The following is a 20,096-nucleotide window of genomic DNA, read 5'->3' on the forward strand; positions in this document are numbered from 1 at the left end:
GCTAGGTTTTGCCAAAGGTAGATACTAGCAGGAGACTGGATGACAGTGGAGAAGGAGAAGTCAGGGTATTTCTCTCTTTCCTCATTTGCTTCAGTTGGGATCTTTAGCGGCAGCCAGGTCTCCTCTGTGGTTTCAGCTCCCAAGGGACAGACCTACCATAATTTTAGCTTCTTCTGGCTGGCCCCAGCTTTGAGGCTGCAGTAATGCACATTCACCTTTGTCCCTAGCACTAGGGGTGACAGCAGCATCCTGCAGGTGCTGATCTCTGGGTTGCACCCAGCTCCTAGATCCAGTAATGCCACCTTTACTTTTGTCTGCCAGCGCTAGGGGTCATAGCAGCATTTTGCTGTGGCTGATCTCTGGAGTCCAGCACTATCTTCTCTGGCATCTCAGTTCTTCTGTGTAACCAAGTCCATATATTAAATGCCATCCGTAGATGGCATTTAAAATATGTAGAAAAGTTTCTATTTTCTATTTTCCATGGCTGATGTACCCTATATGTTTATTGATTATAAGGGCATTAAAATTATAGCTCAGATCATCTAACCACAATATCGGAAACAACCAGAAATTCTATAAAATAATTCCTACAATAGGATCCTATATTTATGGAGTTTTATTCTCTACAAAGTATTTTCGCATATATTATGACTATATTCTCCAAAGCATTATTTAAAGCATGGGAATTATAAATTGTTTTTCTTATTTTGCAATTAACAAAATAAGACCCAGAGAGGTTAATTTGTCCAGTGAAAAAGCTATGCTTTTAATATGCACATTGGAAGAGAATGAAGAAGGTAAGTTGACCTCTTAATTCACTTTCGCTTTTCTGGGGGATTCATCTTTTAACATAAGTGAGCTTCAAAGCAGTGAGAGGTGTGTCTCACTAGGACGTAAAATGCCAGCCCTGCGTATAGAGCTATGGAATCACACTCCTTCCCTGCTGTGGATACAGACTTCGACACAATATCTATTAATTGTGTTTTCATGGAAGCCCCCGTGATTGTGTGAATTAGACAAGTGACAGATAATTTTATCAGAGACTCATGTTATTAGCTTATTACATCAGCTCCATGAACACAAACTCTAACTACTTCACAAAGCCAAGTTAGAAATATTCAGCCAATTAATAGTTACATTAATAGAAGCAGTGGTTTGTAATGTGTTTTAATCCAGCTTAATGGTCTCAAAACCCAGCAGGAAAAGTAGAGATATTGTTCTTTCTTAATAGATGAGTAAACAGAGGATCAGAATGGTAAAGTAACTTTTACCCAAAGTCATGCCTTTAGTGTCAGGACAAGGACTTGAACCAGGGCACTCTGACTCTACGTCAGTGCTCTGCTCTCTAACGGAAGCATTCCCGAGTTAATACTGGGAAATGTAATTCTGTAATAATAATACAGCATGTCTTCCTCAGCTTTGTAATCAAACCACTGACATGCCTATAGCTTCAAAATTTCAAAACCCACAGTAAAAAAAAATCCAGCCAAGATTTTGAAACCCTGTGTACTTTTGACATTAGACAAACAAAACATTTAGATTAATAAAGGTTTGGAAGCACTTAGAGACTTGACAGCATTGAAATTAATGTTCTTCTTTTCTAAATCTTTTAGGTGGTAGAAAGACAGTTCAACATACATCCACAATGTTCAAAATCCCCACATTCTAGATCCTTCACTGTATTTCCTCATGTCTAGTCCTGAACTGCTAGTCTGGTCCTAATGTTGGCAGATTAAGGGTGGGTAAAAACTCGCTTGATGTAATTTTGCACGATCCACTCATAAAACATCACGATTTGAATCTGTGTAGCCACAGGGAAATCTCTCTCTGATAATCATTAATTCAGGTTTTAACATCCTTGGAGGTATTGTTAGAACATCTTGATCCAAACTCCTGTCTTCATCTGGTCTCCAAAATTTGAAACAAGAAAAAAAAATACTTTTTATTTTCATAATCACAGTATTAAATCCAAATCCTAATACCTAATGCAAAGGTTTAAAATCTAACCTATTTACCATGGCTGTGGATTCTCTTCTAATCCTCTTTAGCTCACTTTTTCAGTGGCATCTTCTATTACACACTCTTCCATATCTATCTGATGCCTGGCGGTTCTAGCTCTCTCAGAAAGTTCCCACTACCTGAATTTCTTTTTTCATGGGATATCATAAGCCCTTTTGTACTCTCCTTCAGTTTTTAGTATTCATTCTTTACCAAAATTCTTCCTTAAATAGCAGGTATTTCAAAATAATCTGTTCCACTTTAAAGAACTACCTTTAAATGTTTCATTTTCCATGAAGTCTTCTAAGATAACCTACCCCACTATTAGGGGTTTTCATAATGATCTACCATCAACCTTCTCCATTCTTTGTATTTTATCTCTTTAGACACTAGGGTTTTGTTTTGTTTATCTGTTAAAAGAGGAAATAGGATAAAATCAGTTCTCAAATGTGAGGACAGGACACTCAGACATGAAGAGTTCATTGTCGATATAATTTCTAATTTCACCCCAATCCCAATACACCAAATTTTCCAGGGAATGAAAGGAAAGGAAAGAAGAGAAAGTCAAATCTGAAAAGCCTCAAATATAACAAAGGATCCCTTCTTAGGCAGCCAGTCCCACAACAGTCTGAAAAATATGTGGAATCTAAGATTAAACTCAAACAGAAACACATTGTATATTTTATTAACTTGATTTGAATTGTTGACAGAATTAGATCCAATGCTGTTACCAACTGCTTGTTGTATGGGATTGATTCAAATTGGATATTTACTTCTAATATTTCACTGAAGTGTTTTAAGAAATGTAAATTAAGCATAAGACAAGGTACATTCATAGACAAAGAACTCACTCTTCAACACAAAACCTTGTCCAGGCCAATCAGAAGATGTCATCTGCCTTTTTCACATACCCAGTCTCTAATCCGATGGGGAAGCAACATTTTCATCATTCCAGACTGTAGGCCACAAATTATATTACTGCCCCCAGAAGACGAGGTCACAGCTGAAACCGTTTACCAAGTAAAAGCAATTTAATGCCAATCTGGTAAAATGTAAATATCAATTTGCTTGCAACAAAAAAATAGTATGGATTCTTGCATCTTCTCAAATAATAGCTTTTTTGTTCTGAAAGACGGAGAAACTGTCAAAGTGAAAAGCATGAGTGATTTCTTCTCACTTCCCCAAATCACAAAATCAAGAGGAAAGAAGGAAAAAGACTAAAGTATTCCTACTGCTCTAACAAAAGACTGTTTTCCAAACTGGTTTTGTTGAAGCTTTGCTGAGAGTACAGAGTCCAGTAATCAAGTCACTTCATGATTTAATTTACTTTGATTAGCATAGCAATTTGCTATACTTTTCTCAAAAGTGCTAATCAATTTTAACAACTAGTAGAGTGAAAACACCACACAAATTGCTCTCATGGCCCCAAACTGTTAATCAGTTTTGAAAACCTAAATCAATCTGCATTTTATCCTGTCATTTCTTGCTTGACATTTTTAATATTTCTCCTGACTAAGTCCAAGGAATGAGTTTTCAGGCCAAATAATCAACTAACATGATGTTGTATTTTGGCTTTAGCATTGTCATCTTAGCCTCCCCACACATCCTCCTCTGGCTTGTAAAATATCCGTGTGCGTGTATAAGAGAAAGCAAGGTATTTTAATAATCAAGGTCATTGCAAAGTAGTTTATCTTCTATTTCTCACTTCAGAAGGGAAATTGCCACATGATAAAAATGTTGGCATATAAATATGAGATGCTGGTACATTATTAATTCAATCATGACAGTACTATAGCCACAGCATCTTGCAACAGGAAGAGAGAGTAGAAATCATCTACTCCAGTCCCTATCTTAACTAGAGAAGCAAAGTCTCACAAGCAGAGAGCACCTGTCCTCAGGCCTCCGAATCCAGACCCAAACTAATGGCTCGTATCATGCATGCAAGTTTGCTCTGTGTGGCTGCAGTAAGTATGAAAACACTGCCAAAGGCAATGAGGGGCTTCTTATGCTACACATAAGCCATATTCCCTGTAAAACTGTCCCTCTTCAATGATTTGAAAATGTACTAATCTCTTTGTACCCATCAAAATGTTTGCTATATTTTAAGCAGATAAGGCTGCTTTCTAAATTGAGATTTCTTTGTTTCAGTTGTGAGTAGACTAGACTTTTTTTTTCTTGCTTAGCAATTGAATTAAATCAGCAACCATCTGGATCCTCCAGCAATAACACATTTATTAGAAAAAGATTGGGACAGCTCTTTGGAAATGAGGTCTGAAGACCAAAGCTCCGCCTATGACAGTTCATACATTAACAGAGTCTGGAGATGAAATGTACTCAGTAGAAATTTTCGGCTTAATTTTCAAGCCTTGTATATAAGATTTTAAGTTTCACATTGTTGTGTCTAAGCATGACAGCTGTGGATTACCCAGGCAGGGCAGGAAGGCGTCACTGGGAGTGACAGGGCAAGCCTGGGCTGGAAAGCTAGAAAGAGCAGACCATCAGGTCAGGGGATCCAGGACATCTGAAAGCACCAAAGGTCAGGAGAAGGGAAGGGGTTGGAAACCATGCTGGAAGGCATGCCAGCAGCAAGAAGGTGACAGCAGCCAAGAGATAGGGATGCTTTCAATGCTTTCAAGACAGTCATCTGCCAACCTGGATGAAGGCCCTCACCAGAACCTGACCATGCTGGCATGCTGCTCTCAGGCTGCCAAGGCTCCAGACTATGAGAAAAGACCTCTGTTGTGTAAGCCACCCAGGCTATGGTATTTGCAATAGCAGCCTGAGCAGCATAAAACAGGGCAGGTTCTAAGACCCGGACACTCTAAAGGTACAAAAAGTGTCTATATTCCCATTGACAATCCACTCTCCTGATAGACCTGCCAGGATCCTGACATTCACAGCCATGAAGGTCAACACACATTTGCTAAATAAATGAATGAGGAGTGGAAGTGGAGATGATGGAGCAGGTACATGGCTGAAAACCTGTTTATTTCAGAGCCCATTCCTTACCTTCCTGCCTTCCTAGAAGGCAGTTAGAACTTCTCAATTCCATTATGCAGAGAACATTTAGTTGGGATGACACCACCTTCCAGTTCTTCACAAAGACACAAGTGACTACTTACTGACCTGCACTCTGATATCTCTCCCTGTGCCCTGAGAAGGAAGCAGGCTTTGAAGCCTCACTGTTGAGTTTGGCTACGTGTTTCTCACTCCTCCTCCTTCTTATATCCCTCCTAATTATGGAGTCCAAGGCACTATCTCCACTGGTCCAGATCACTGTTCTAGCATCCTAACTGGACTGTCAGATGCTATTTTTGTCTTCCAGCAGTTTATGGAAGACTTAATAGTAGGAGTGACCCTGTTGCTTAATAACAAGACTGACCCTGCTGAAACATAAGTGACTTCGCGTCACCTCTCTGCTCAAACCATTCAGTGGCTCTCTATTCCTTTCAGAGAAAAGCCCAATTCTTTATGGTGGCCACGAGGTTCCACATGGCCTGGCCACTCAATACCCCTGTGGCAAGAGCTGCTACAGCCACATGGGCCAACTGTGTTTCAACCTCAGGGCCCTCGCACAGGCCTGCTTCCTCTGCCAGGAAGTCCCACTCCAAATGCCAGCAGGCTCACTTCTTCACCTCGATGAAGTCTGCATTCAAGTGTCCCCTGGCTCAATTAAATCCAACTGGGTCACTCCATTTACATTCCAACATTCTCCCTTACTGAATTTCCAAATCCTCTTACCTTGGTTGCATTTTCTTTTTCAATATGGGTTATTACCTTTCAATTTGTTATGTAATTTACTTAATTATATAATATGATATAATATTATATTCTTCTGTTTTTTGTTGTTTCCTTCCTCATCTTTGCTGCCCACGAAGCTGCCAGCCTCACCATGAGAACAAGGACATCGGGCCTGCTTTGCCCATGGAGCTGTCTCCAGAGCCTACAATGCTCAGCCTATGAGAGGCACCTCCTGTGTCCTTGTTAAGTGAATGAGCAATTAAGGGAAGCGATAATTATTAGCTCCCTTCAGTTACGCAAAGAATGGGTGAGATGCCTGCCACTTCTTGCACCCTGAATCATAGGGTGGTGAAGTGAACAAGCCTGGCATCTGTAAAAGGCATGGGAGTGCACACTAGCTGCGCAGCCCTGGGAAAGACTGCATGCCAGTGTACTTGATACAACTGAGCAAATAACATCGATGAGCCATTAATAATTTACAAAATGCTGAAGAATACAACCCACTTGTTAGTTTGAGAGGGGAATTACCACCAGTGGCTATTATCAAATGCAATTTTTTTACCCCAGTGGAAATATGGCTGTATCTGGAAATTTTATTTTTAGTTGTCACACCTGGGGAGGAGCATGGGGGAGTTCCTTCTGTATCTGGAGAGCAGAGGCTGGGAGTCCAGCTCGACATTCCACAATACGCTGTGCAGCTCCCGACACAGCATGACCCAGCCCCAAATATCAATAGATTTGAAGCTGAGAACCCAGTCTTCCAAAGTACAGTGAATACTTTTAAGTTGATTAAGTATGTTCACTCATTTATGTGGAACTATGTATGTGATATGCTAAGACTTCATCTAATACAAAATGTAAATGAATCACAAAAACATTTTTAACCAGTCCTTTTTCTACAAAAGAAGGCTTAGAACCACATTGATTGAACTAGAATGTGTTCATTCTCATAAATTATTCCTCTCCTTTCATGAAGGTGCTATATATTCATATTTATATAAAATTTGTGTGTGGAATATTAGATACATTAGAGAATTTAAAAACAAATAATTGGGAAAATAATTTGTTGTGGAGATCTTTATTATGTATGTGTTCATTTATTCATGGCATGCTTTTAGTAGCAAAGTCTTTATTCATGTCTGGAGTTTGGTTTTAAAATCTTCTAGATCATTAAATAAATGTCTTTAATAATCTCAATATCATCATTAGTAAATTTAGCATAGAAATGCCACAAGAGCCATCAAGTTGATCATGTTTGAGCTCTGGGACAAATTATGTTTAAGAACATTTCAGCTAAAAGAAGGGGAAGTTTTTACAAAAGTGGAGAAAGAATAGGAAGGAAAGTTAAGTACTTTGCAGTTTGTATAGGATTTTTATAATGTGGTAGTGTGATAAAATTAATACTTGTCTCTCTACAACCAAAACTTCAGATGTGTATGTGCAAACCTGAACTAGCCTTAACATCTTGAAAATCTGCAGTTACTTAACCTTTTTCTCTAGATCTACTGTTTATTTTCTCTATTTACCTTTTCTACAGTTTTTTTTTATAAATTAAAATTTCTAGAAATAAAAGAAACACATTGAGAACAGGCTTATGTTCAATTTACCCTAATTATTCACAGAGAAGAATTTCCAATTCAACAAGCCTCATTTATATGCAACTGGCAATTTCTCTAAAAAGAAGAAAAGGGGAGATTTTGCTAATCAATTGGCTTCACCATCCCCCGGCCCCAAAGTGTGTTTAAGAATATTTGCCTGTGCATTCATGTGTTTTACTTTGCATCCCACAACAGGAAGGTGGGCATATGGGAAGCACTGGATGGCATATTGCATACAACTCCAGCTTTCTCAGGTGTTGTTGGGTTTAATGTCAGTATCAACCATTAGGATTTAGCATCAATGACATGCTAACAAATATTCGCTCAGTAGCCATGAGAAGATCACTTTCTCGTACAATTTATGCAATTAAACTTTCCCATTTTCCTGGATATATGCATGGAAACCATCCACAGAGGCTGCTGTCCACTGAGTTGGAGATTTTGCACAGCAGAACTGGAGAATTCAATTAAAAAAAACAGAAGTGAAAAAAAGTGAAAAAAAATACAGAAGTGGAGCTGCTCCAGAGAGGGTGCAGCACGAAGGCTCTGCAGGCTATTTCAGGGCAAAGCGAGTGGGCTCAAATGTGCTGAATGCTCTCAGTTGCTAACACAGTGAGCACCAAGATGAACACCTTCAAAATAACAGCAAGACACAGACCTGTAGGAACTCCGAGCCGGGCCAGCCTCGGGAGAGGCTTCTCCCAAAAGCACTGCCCTTATGCACCCATGGAGAATCACCTGGAAAGGACAAGACTCTGAGCCAGAGCCCAGCCCGCAGAGCACTAGTGCCTCAAACTCACATTCTGTCCTTTAAATGCTATCTCATTGGGTTAACAATTGAGAGACGTAAAAATAATTGTTTTCCCCTAAGAATGGGCCTGGGCTTACAGCACATTTGTGAGACAGAACGGGAGTCGGGGGTGAGGCCGGGCATCTAGTTTCCTCCCTTCATTGTCTCATGTTACACAAAACATTTGGTGGTTTTTACTCAGTTCTATAGATGAGGAAGCAGAGACTGGAGGGCTTGATCAACCCCTGGACGTCATGCAAATACCCTGTAGTAAAGCTGGAATTTTAAACCAGATCCTTTTCTGTTCCAAAAGCTGTATCTCTGAGTCATATGAGATACGCAGACCATGGCAGATGGTCCCGTGACAGCATTTATCGCCTTAAACGGGAAATCTCCACCCACCCTCCTCCCCCACATCCACTCTCCACTTGAAGACAGAAACATGTGATAGGACAAGGCTGTGATTTAAACTTAGCTCAGGATAGTGGTGTGCCTGAGCATATGGAGAAGCTTTTAAATTCAGCTTCAGATTTATATCTGCTGACAAGCAGTAAAATGAAGTTTTAGTCTTTGTTCAGATGAAAAAAAAAATCTACATTATTAGGTGTCATAATATTTTATTCAAATCTTAGAAACTTTTGAATATTGCATCTGGGGATAAATGCGCCTCTTTGATGTCATTCAGAAATGTGTGTACCTTGGTTACTGTGTTCAGAATGCATTAGTCCAGTTTTTTCAAAGACCCTTGGTGTTATACCTTACATTGCAATCAAGAGAATTGAATGTGGAAAGTAGAATTTTTTTTAAAAAGCAAATTCCTTCAACTTCTAAAGTCAACTCTTCATACTGATAATAAGACAAGATGATAAAGAATGCATCAGTGTTACAGCTTCCAGTGCCATTTCACCAATACCACATTAATGCCACACTGACTTCAGTGGAATATTGAGAAGAAATATTTCTCTAGTGTGAAAGTAAAGCAGGAATTATAAACTCAGTAATTAAGTTAGGATTAGGTTTGCCGCAATATAATGTACATACATGCAGATATGGTTCATTACTCTTACATGTAAAAGTGATGTAAAGAGAGATAGTCCAAAGCTGTTCATGTCTACTATGCCTCCCTGCCTTCCTGAGATGGCACTTCACAGTACAGAATGGCTGCTTGGGCTCCAGCCATCATGTCCAAATGCTAGCCTGCAGTAAGGAGAAAGCAACAAAAAGAACATGCTCATTCTTCTTAAAGAACACTTCCTAGAGAATGTTCATTTCACTTCCAGCTATCTGTTGGTGGCTAGAACATAAAGTACCTGGTTACATCCAGCTACAGGAGAGGCTTGTAAATGTCAGGCTTATTTGGGCCCCCAAGTGCTAAACTAGACTCTGGAGTTGTAATATAAAAGAAGAAGAGGAGAATAGGTATTCAAGTAGGCATACTCTGCAATTATTTCTATGTCAGTGCTACACCTGTGGAATAAACTTTTCAAGTAGAGCTCCAATTCTGACAAGAGTGAGAGGGACTGAGGCAGTCTACAATGCATTCTGCGATCCTGGTTCTGATGACTGGGCCCTGAAACTCTTTACTTCAGTTCCTTTGAGTGGATCTCAGCTCCTCTCTGTGTATGGGTCCCGTTACCCATGTCTCTCCTGGGCTGAGGTCTTGCCTTCCCTGAGTGAGTACTGCTCCCTTACTCTTGCTTGTCCACCTGTCCTCACAATCTCTAGGACCTAGAACCTGGTCCCAGCCTGGTCTCAAAGCCAGGCCTTGGGTAAATAAAAAGAGCATCAGTTTTGGGTTCCACTGGACCTTGGATCCAAGCCCACATCCGTGACTTGTGAACCACTTGGATTTGTGCAAATTAGCCTTTGTATACTGCACTTTCCTCTTTTATGTAAAATTGTAATATTAACAGTATTTACTTCATACGGGCTGCAATGAGTGTTAGCCACTACTGTTGTTAATATATGTTTGTGGGCATAAGGCCTATGTCTCTGTCTAGTACAAAGATATCCTGAAAAAGAACATGCCTAACCCTCGCCCTTTGATTTAATGAGATCTTCCCATATCTCTGGTTCTAATGGGATGAAGTTCCCTAAATACCTAGTGCTGGTCTACACCACCACTTTGTCACCTCAGCTGAGTTTTGTGATGGGACAGGGACCCTTCCCTCCTCTGCAGGAGATCTGTCTCTCTCAAATACATTTGGCTGCAAGTGTCAACTCATGCCATGCTCTCTAAAGTTGAGTCCCCTCATGACATGGCAGGATGAACAATTTGTACATAGCAAGTGCAATTTAAATTCCCGTCTCATAGGTTAAAGGCAGCTTCCATTTGGGCTTCTGTGGCCACCTTCCAGAGCCATCAAATGCTGTATCATGAAAAAGTTCACCCCATTGCCAGTGACAGGGGTACCCTCTAACCATGCCTGCAGGTTCCTATAGTGTCTGAGGACCTGAGATAGACATTTGTCTCAGCAAGTCTTTGGAGCATAAAGCCAGAGAACTGCCAAAGGAATGTGACAGCCACCATTTAGTGATGCAGATAATAGCCACGAGAAGCCAGACAGAAGGATTTCAGTCTAGCAGGTAAGTGTTAGCTCGGCCATTATTTAAAACATGCCTGTCCTGAGATCAAGTTTGCTAGAGAGAAGAATCGGAGGAGCTGGTAATATGTGCATTGATCATAATGAAATTTATCATTAAAAAAAATGTTTATAAGCTATTTAACAAGTTTTGCAAGTTTCATATGTTTTGCAAGTCAATTTTAACCCCCATGTTTATCTGTCCCCAAGACAATGCCTTATATCAGGCTTCTGGCATTGATTATCTCAGTTAAAGACCTCTTTAATGGTTTCTCAGGTCCCAGTGACTCTAATTCCAATCAAGCCTCTACCTTCACAGAAAATGTGGTTTGAAATGTAAATTGAATTGTGTCACTCCCTTGCTGAAAAGTCTTCAGTGGTTTTCCGCTGACTTCTGAATAAAGCATGATGTAAGTCTCAAGATGTCCTGATAGGTCCTTGCTTTAATGTTGACCAACCCGTGGCACACATGCATGCGTGTGCATGCACACACACACACACACACACACACACAACTCCAGCCACCCTGAAATCCTGAAATTACCCAGCATCTTTCCTCTCCCCTGAACCTATATCTCCACCTGAGATGGTTAATATTGAGGATCAACTTGATTGGATTGAAGGATGCAAAGTATTGTTCCTGGTTGTGTCTGTGAGGGTGTTGCCAAAGGAGATTAACATTTGAGTCAGTGGACTGGGAGAGGCAGACCCACTCTCAATCTGGGTGAGCACCATCTAATCAGCAGCCAGCATGGCTAGGATCAAAACAGGCAGAAGAATGAGGAAATGCTAGACGAGCTGAGTCTTCCGGCCTCCATCTGTCTCCTGTGCTGGATGCTTCCTGCCCTCAAACCTTAGACTCCAAGTTCTTTAGCTTTGGGATTCAGACTGGCTTCCTTATTACTCAGCTTGCAGCTGGCCTATTGTGGAACACCACCTTGGGATCATGTGAGTCAATATTCCTTAATAAACTCTGCTTTATGTAAATATCTATCCCATTAGTTCTGTCCCTCTAGAGAACCCTGTACATCCCTCTTGATGCACTGTCAGTTAAGCCACCTTCTTTCTGTAGCTATTTTCCATAACCTCCTTCATTCCCAGAGCTCAACTTCTTCCAAAAGTTCTTCTGACCATCCATTCTGGGTGAGAAACCTCTTCTATATGACACCATCAAGCCCTCACTTTCTACTGTGGTCTGAAAATACCTGTCTCCAGTATTGTTTGGGAAACATATGAGGATCAGTCTTCTCTCCCTTTCACCTACATATTTTATATCCATTTTCTACTGCACCAAAATAATGCTGCATATCAAACAACCATAAATCCTTCTATGGCATATGGAATTAAACATTCGTTTTTGCTTATGAGTATAGGACTGGTTGGGCAGCCCTGCTGATGATGCTGGCTGGGCTTGTACATGTACCTTCAATCAGCGGATGGACAAGGGCTAGCTGGTAAGGATGCCCTCAGCAAGGAAAATTTATCTCTGCTCCATCTGGTGTCTCATCCTTCAGCAGGTTAGCTTGGACTTGTCCTCATCGTGGGGGTGAAGCTCCAGGAAAGAGCATTGAAGCACATAAAGACCTCCTGAGGCCTAGGCTCAGCAACAGCCCATGATTTGTGCTGAATTCTTTTGGCCTCTGCAAAGTACAAAGCCAAACCAGAGTAACAGACTCCAGCTCTTAATGAAAGGAGCTGGAAAGTCACTTTATATAGGTAGTAGAGCTAGGGAAGGTGTGAACTGAGACCATCAGTTTAATCTGTTTATGGCTTAGCCCCAGTGCCTACTCAATCCCTGGCTGCTCAAAAAATATATATTGCATGAATGAAGTGAGGAAAACAGAAAAAATAATGTTCTGAGGTTTAAGCGTCACCAATGGCATCAATAAGGCAGCTGGATCTGGCAACCTGATACCCATGAACTCAGCTAGCCACGCTGGAGCCAGACAGCAGGCGACTAGGAATGTGCCCCTGCTTATTTCAAAGGGCCAAGATGAGAAACAAGGATTTTCCACATTGAGCCTGTGCCTGAGCATCTTTCTGTTTCTGCTCTAATCTCTCTATTAATCACATATGTTACATTTTATGATGCTTTGATATCTTGGGGCCTTCTCATCCTAGAGAGGAACTGCCCCTCCAGGATTAGCCAATTCCCAGAGATAACAGACAACTTTCTCATGCTCCCCATGAGTATGCCTTTGATATGCATTCTAACCAATCCCAAGTTCATACGCTCCACCTGCCTCCTTTTATCAGATGTCTGTAGTCTAGGGCACTATTCCCCTGCCTTAAATCACCCTACAGCGAGTAGACAACTGGAGACCCCCATATGTCCCAGAGCTTGCTGAAATTATTCAAACTATCCAATTCTAAGTCTGCTCAGCTGCTCAATCTTCCTCACCCACTTACTCTGCCTCACCCATTCCTTCACTGAGAAACCACGAAAGGGCTATCCACACCATCCAGCCACCCCCTGCCACCAACCCTACTTCTGGCTCCTGACTGGCCCTGGTGCTTCCCTGTGGCTTTTGAGGTGTGATGTGCCCCCTTGCTGGGGAACTGTGACTCACAAACTGTCTTTTCAAAAGCAGTCATCTCCTGATCTGTTGGCCTCACCATATTTGACTAAAAAAATTAAATTTCCAGATATATATTATAACAGCTTCAATACCTGCCTTCGAAAGGCCTGGACACAGGGAAGGTGGAGAAAGGAGCAAGTCAAGTCAAGGAGAAAATGCTCAATGCAGTGTGACGAGGGAAATGGTGATATGCACAGTCTGTACGTGTGTTTCTCTTGCCTGTCTCTCTACTGTCTTCCCTTCCCTTTGCCCCCCTCTCCCATCCCTATTTAAAGTCTACAACAGAAATGATTCACGGTCCTATTTTCAGCACCATGACTGACTAGCAATGCATGGCAGAGCATCCATCAACATGCAATGATGTTTCATCCCATACATTCTCCTTTCTCTTCTCTCCCCTATATCTTTTCTCTCTTACCTTTTTTTTCTCTCCTCTCACCTCAAATCTTCTTCATATGCCTTTTCCAGCATTTCTCACCAGGTTTGCCATTAGCATATTGAAGGAGGAGCACAGAATTTAATAAGTGTGACCCTACTTACTAATTGCAGTGGTATCTCCAGTTAGTGGGACCCTCGGACATTTCCTACCACCACATAGAAAGCCAGTGCTACACCTTGCTTGACAGGATAAGCACCTTGGCCTTTCTTTCTAATTTTCCTCACTGAACTAAGCTAACTAGTCAATCTAGTTATGTAATATCATTGGTTAGTCTTCTTGTTTGGTCATATGCTGCTGCTTCAGCATAAACACGTGCTCCGCTGCTGTAGGGTAAAATCTGAGTAGGAAGCTGAGATCCCAGTGGGGAAAGGAACTGAAAAATACAACAGCACCCAGCTTCCCACTCCTGGGTAGGGAGAATCTCATAGACGGTCCAGCTGAGTAGGTAGAAACAGGGTCAGGAGAATGAATGGAGGACTTGTAGGAGGCTGAAGGTGGCTGGGGGTGGAGTCTTGGGATACCTCATGTGGTGGAGACCACACCTGATTCTCAGTCCTAAAGCAGCTGCACACCTGAACCAAAGACAACAGCATATCAAACAGGAATGGACCTAGGCAGAAGTACTCAGAGAGGTAACAGGAGGCCAGTTCTGGCTGGACAGAGAAGCCAGCCACAAAGCCACTCCACAGCTGGTCCAAACAGCACTGGAGTGCATTGTTCAGCAACAAAGCCACAGGGAGAAATAGCCAGGGCTGTGAGCCTCCCAAAAAGCTCCCCAGATCAAACCATGGCTACACTCGAGTTAGTGTTGGGAAAGAATAAATGCAGTAAATGTATCCATCCTGTGTATTTTTATCCCTTGATTTCTTAGTAGTATTACTTTTGAAAAATTCTAATTGATATCAGCAAAGTTACGTTGAAGAAGAATTTTCTATGTTGCATAAGAGCTCTGGGTACAGCAGAACATCCCCCAGAGGCTGTGATGGTGAGTGCAGGCAAAGGTGAGTGGGGACGGCTGGCAGGTAGCAGGAGACATGAAGGGGCAAAATGAGAAGGAGGGAGGATGTGGAGAAGGGGAGCCAGGCAGAGGGAGAGAGAGGCCTCAGGACATGGCTTATGTAATAAAGAAATAAGAACAAATCTATGAATATAGTCAAAGTAATGTATTGGGGTTTCTTGAAGGGAGAAAACTTGGAAAAGTTCAGCAAGAAAGTAGAAGCAAATATCCTACAAAAGGGTTTGGCCAGCAGAAATGACCAAGGAACATTTCAGGGATGTGGGTGTCTAAAATGGAATTGAAAGGGTGTGTGGTTGCCTTGTCTTGTCTGCTTGCTCGTTCTTTGATGTAGTATAGCGATGCTTGATAACACATTCTCCCTCCCCTCCCACACAGACGCAAGCCTGTTCCTCAAACCTTAAAGTCTGTTGCAGACATAACCTCCTGTTGTGCACACTTCGGGGGAAAAGATGAAGACTAGAAAACCACAGCAGGCCCAGCTAAGGTGGTGTCAGCCAGTTCTGCAGAGCTTGGCTTTGGGGCCAGGCCACTCACTCTGACACTCTGTCACTGATTTTGTGACTCCGAAAATTATTTCTTAAACTTCAAGTTCCACATCTGTAAAACGGGGATAGTAATCATGCCTAATTTATAGGGCTGAGTATTTAGTCAGTTGTTGTTGGTAAAGCCTAGCTAGCGTTACCATACGTTTTGTTAAACGATTATAAATGTTCAAACATACTAGATAGGTAAAAGCGAGCACAGGAACCAAAAGTAATCAAGAAAATCAAATCCCAGAAGGACCAGGATACTAGATTTGCATTTCACACGTTACAGGCACGATCTGATTTCATGTGAATCTAAACAGACCAGGACACCGCAATTGGTGTCAGGGTGACTCTTGTGTTGCTCCCTGGTTTCCATGCTATTTTCAAGGTGGAAGCACCCTACTTCTTGCTGAGATACTCTTTCCAGTTTGAAAAATTCCTCATGTGAGTCCTATGTAGGGCCGGGACACCCGGCTGAGCCGTGGTGTGCGATCATTCAAATGAACACTTAGATATCCTCAAGGCTGAGCCGTGGTCCAAGCCCAAGCACAGCCTTAGACCTCTTGGCTTGACACCGGTGTAAGTCCTTGCAGTTACCTCCATGGCTCTCCAGTGTAACAGCCGTGGCTCTCTGGTATGGGAGCAGAAACTCCGCCCCTAAGAGCAGAAAAGCAAATTATTCACAACAATAAAACACAATGTTGGATTGATGGCTGATGCCAGAATCCCACAACAGCCAGAAGAACTGGTCTTAGAAAATGAGCAGCAAAAAGGAGGGCTGCGCACGAGCCACGGTCACAGCCAAGTTTGTCAACACGGCCAGGGCTGCGAAGTCATTGCCACGCCGGGCCCAACCGCACCAGCTTCAGCAGCTGCTGCTTCTGCTTCTCCCGCCGGGCTTCCACCGCTTCCACTTAGGCTTTCGCTGGGGGGTGGCTGGGGGGTGAGGGAGGTGACTTCTAAGCACAATTGCTGAAGCAATACTTGTGCCATTCTTGCACGCCGGATGCCAGGACCACTGCAGCAGTCCCCATGTGCCCCCAGGTAACGGCATTTCTGCCTTCCCACCTCTGACTCACTGGCTCCCACTACAAGTTCCGTGGTGGGCGGCTCCGAGGCCAAGTCTAACACATACTTTGGGCCTAAACGCACAGAAGGCTGGAAAGCCAGCATCTGACGTTTTCACCTGCTGTGGTGGGAGGTGGGCTATGACTCGTCCGAGATTCATGAGCTGGAGGTTTCCCCATAAATGGGGAGGGCTTTGATACTCCGCAGCCGAGGCATAGAGAAGCCAACACAGCAGTGAGCACGAGCCGTGCGCACTGCGGGCCTGAACAGCCTCCTGCTCACCGCCCAAACTGTGGCACCTGTGCGATCATTCAGATGAACACTTCGGATATACTGATTGATTGACAGGTAATGTGGTCTTATTACATTATTATATTGGCCTATACAACAGTTCTGTTCTGAATCTATTTTTTTAAATACACTTATTTCCATATACCTGCATGTATGTGTATATAGTAGGGTAAATTTTTATAGTGATTGTGTATATTAAATAAATATATATGCAAAGCTTGGAATACAGTTATGCTTTAATGACTTTCATGCCCTCAGTATTTTTCTGGAGTCAGTAATTTCAATATAATCTTATTGTGTTAAAATGTTTTTCACAAAATTACTTGCACTATTCTTGTGTATGTATTTATGGTTGATACATGTGAAACCGTTGACACATGTAGTTGACTCTTCTTTGAAAAGCATAGTATTTTTAAAGGAGAAAACAGCCTTTCTACGTGTGCCAAGGTATCTGATAAATTCAGATCAAATCCTACTAAATGAAGGATAGTCTTAACTAAAATTATTTCGTATTAAAAAGGATACTGTGCTTTGAGTATCGTTTTTTGTTTGTTTTTGACAGAGTCTTGCTCTGTGGCTCAGGTTGGATGGAGAGCAGTGGTATGATCAAGGCTCACTGCCCTGTGCTCGAGCTGTCCTCTCACCTCAGCCTTCCCTCTCAGCCTTCCAGTACCTGGGACTGGAGGCACACATCACCATGTACAGCTCTAGGTTACTTCAATAAATATTTTTCAATAAACATTTCTTCAATAAATATTTAATAAGACAAAGCTTATGGAAAGTTATCTCTATTATTTCTTGGAATATTGTGCCCAATTTTAGATGATCCAAAATTGTGATCTTTTCACTTTTATCATATGCTGGTGCAGAATAGAAATTTTCTAATTGAAAATAGCATCATCATCAAAATATTCTTCCTCTAAGTCAAGATCATCCAATGTACAGCAAATGTCAAAATCATTTCATGTAGACTCTCTGATCTACCCTCACTGGATATGTTCTCTGCTTCTGTGCTTTTGTAGGAATAAAGAGCCCTCTCTCCCTGCTAGCAAATTTTAGCCTCAATAATCACAATTTACTAAAAGCTTTGGAAGATAAAGTTGTTTGGTGCTTCATGTGTTCAATTATTTATTAAAGATTTTCAACCAGTTTTGAACAAAATACAACCGAAATGTAAGGGACTTGTTTCCAAAATACATTCAATACCACAAAGGTCACTTATTGTGGTTTTAAGCTAATCCTTCATAAGGGCTCATACATTTTCTAAAATTGGATTCCTAATGAACAGCAAAGAAAGCTCAGACTGTAAGACTGAAGTTTTATTTATTTATTTATTCTTTAAGTCAATATCACTTCATCAGAAACAATGTTGTAGTTCAGATATAAATATATAGAAATTTTTATAAATATGTAGAAAATTAGGTATAAAAATATAGAAAATTTGTTAACTGCAAATTCAGTTTCAATTAGTAGTATCATGCATCCTGTGTGATTGGTTGTAATGACAGCCTCTGTTTGTGCTACAGCTAATCACACATACATTTGTGCTCTGTAGATTTCTTAATTTAGTTTAGAATGTTGTTCATTTTCTTTCCACATTATGCTTCAGTGAAACTTATATTCATCGTATAAGCACAAAGACAAATAATTTCTGTTTTCCATGTTGAATTTTAATTTAATTTATAATAGCATTCACAAGTTATGCCAGATATTTAATTTTTGACAGAAAAAAAGTTCAAACCTTTAGGCTCATAAATTGAGTTAATAAATCAAATAATTTTTGGTTTTACTTTAACTGATTTTATATTTGAAGCATCTGGTGTCACTGATTGAAAGTGGAATCATTTAACTATTTGCCAAGTTCTTCTGCTAATGGAGCTAACATTTAACTAAGCATCAGTTGACTTTTCATGTATGCACAAAAAATTGCAAATGAAAAATATGCACAATTAATTTAGAACAGGTGCTTGATATAAATACAAACACACAATTCCCTGAGTGAAATGTAATACAGCTTCTGTAATAGCACTAATTCAAGCTTCATTTTAGGCACATATTTGTTAAAATAACTACTAGCTAACTAAACTAGGACTAAATTAGAAATCAGTAACAGAAAGGTAAAAACCCCATAATAATTCAATATTAAACAACATACTTCCATGTAACACATGGGTGAAAGAAGAAAACTGGAGAATTCTTAAAATATTTTAAATTAAATAAAAATGAAAATATTACTTATCAAAATTTGTGAAATACATCAAAAGTAGATCTTAGAGGAGAATTTATAATATTGACAGCATATATTAGAAAGGAAAAAATATCTAAAATCAATCATCTAAACTTTCACCTTAGGAAACTAGACAAAGAAACAAACTAAATCCAAAGCAAGCAGAAGATAAGAAATAAGAATTAGAGAGGGAATCAATAAAATTGAAATTAAAAAGCCAATAGAGAGAAAACTCAATAAAATCAAAAGCTGATTAGACAGAGGATACAAATTACTAGTATCAGAAATGAAAGACTGAACATCCCTACAAATCTCATGGGTGGTAAAAGGATACTGCAAGAATACTATGAGCAACTCTATACCCATAAATTTGATAACCTAGATGAAATGGATCAATTTCCTGAAAGACACCATCTGCCAAAACTCACATAAGGATACATAATCTTAATATGGCTATATCTATTAGATTAAACCAGTAATTAATACACTTCACAAACGGCACCAGGTCCAGGGAGATTCACTGGTGAATTCTACCAAACATTTAAGGAAGAAATTCTGTCAATTCTTTATACTCTCTTTCAGAAGACAGAAGCAGAAGGAATACTTTATTATTCATTCAATGAGTCCAGCATCACTCTAATACTAAAACTAAAGACATTACTAAGAAAACTATTGACCAACATCTCTTATAAACATAGATGCAAAAATCCTTAATAAAATATTAGCATATTGAATCCAACAATATATAGAAATAATTATACACCAAGACCAAGTGGGACTATACCAGGATTGCAAGGCTAGTTTAACATTTGAAAATTAATTAATATAATCCATCACATCAACAGTCTAACAAGGAAAAACCACATGATCATATCCATAGATGCAGAAAAAAAGCATTTTTTTCAAAATCTAACACACATTTGTGGTTAAAATTCCCAGCAAACTAGGAGAGTGAGACTCTATCTAAAAAAAAAAAAAAAAAAAAAAAAAAAAAAAAGATTTCCTCCACTTGATAAAGACTATCGACCACAAATCTACAGCTAACATGCAGTTAGTGGTGAGAAACTAGAAGTTCTCCCACCAAAATTAGGAACGAGACAGAGATGTTCCTTCTCACCACTCCTTTTCAGCATCACACTAGAAGACCTAGCTATATAATAAAACAAGAAAAAGAAACAAGATGCCTACAGATTTGAAAGGAAGAAAGAAAACTGTCTTTGTTCACAGATGATATGAAC

The 20,096-nt window shown here is 40.4% G+C and overlaps 1 long non-coding RNA gene across 1 annotated transcript; it reads left to right on the top strand.

Moving 5' to 3' along the window:
• The first annotated feature begins 5,883 nt into the window (after positions 1 to 5,883).
• LOC141581087 (uncharacterized) lies at positions 5,884 to 17,401 on the top strand. The gene is made up of 3 exons (XR_012513606.1): positions 5,884 to 5,973; positions 7,362 to 7,536; positions 17,194 to 17,401. It is a non-coding gene; the product is annotated as an uncharacterized LOC141581087 (long non-coding RNA).
• The last annotated feature ends 2,695 nt before the right edge of the window (positions 17,402 to 20,096 follow it).

Source organism: Saimiri boliviensis, chromosome 1 (assembly GCF_048565385.1).
Source record: "Saimiri boliviensis isolate mSaiBol1 chromosome 1, mSaiBol1.pri, whole genome shotgun sequence".
NCBI lineage: Eukaryota > Metazoa > Chordata > Mammalia > Primates > Cebidae > Saimiri > Saimiri boliviensis.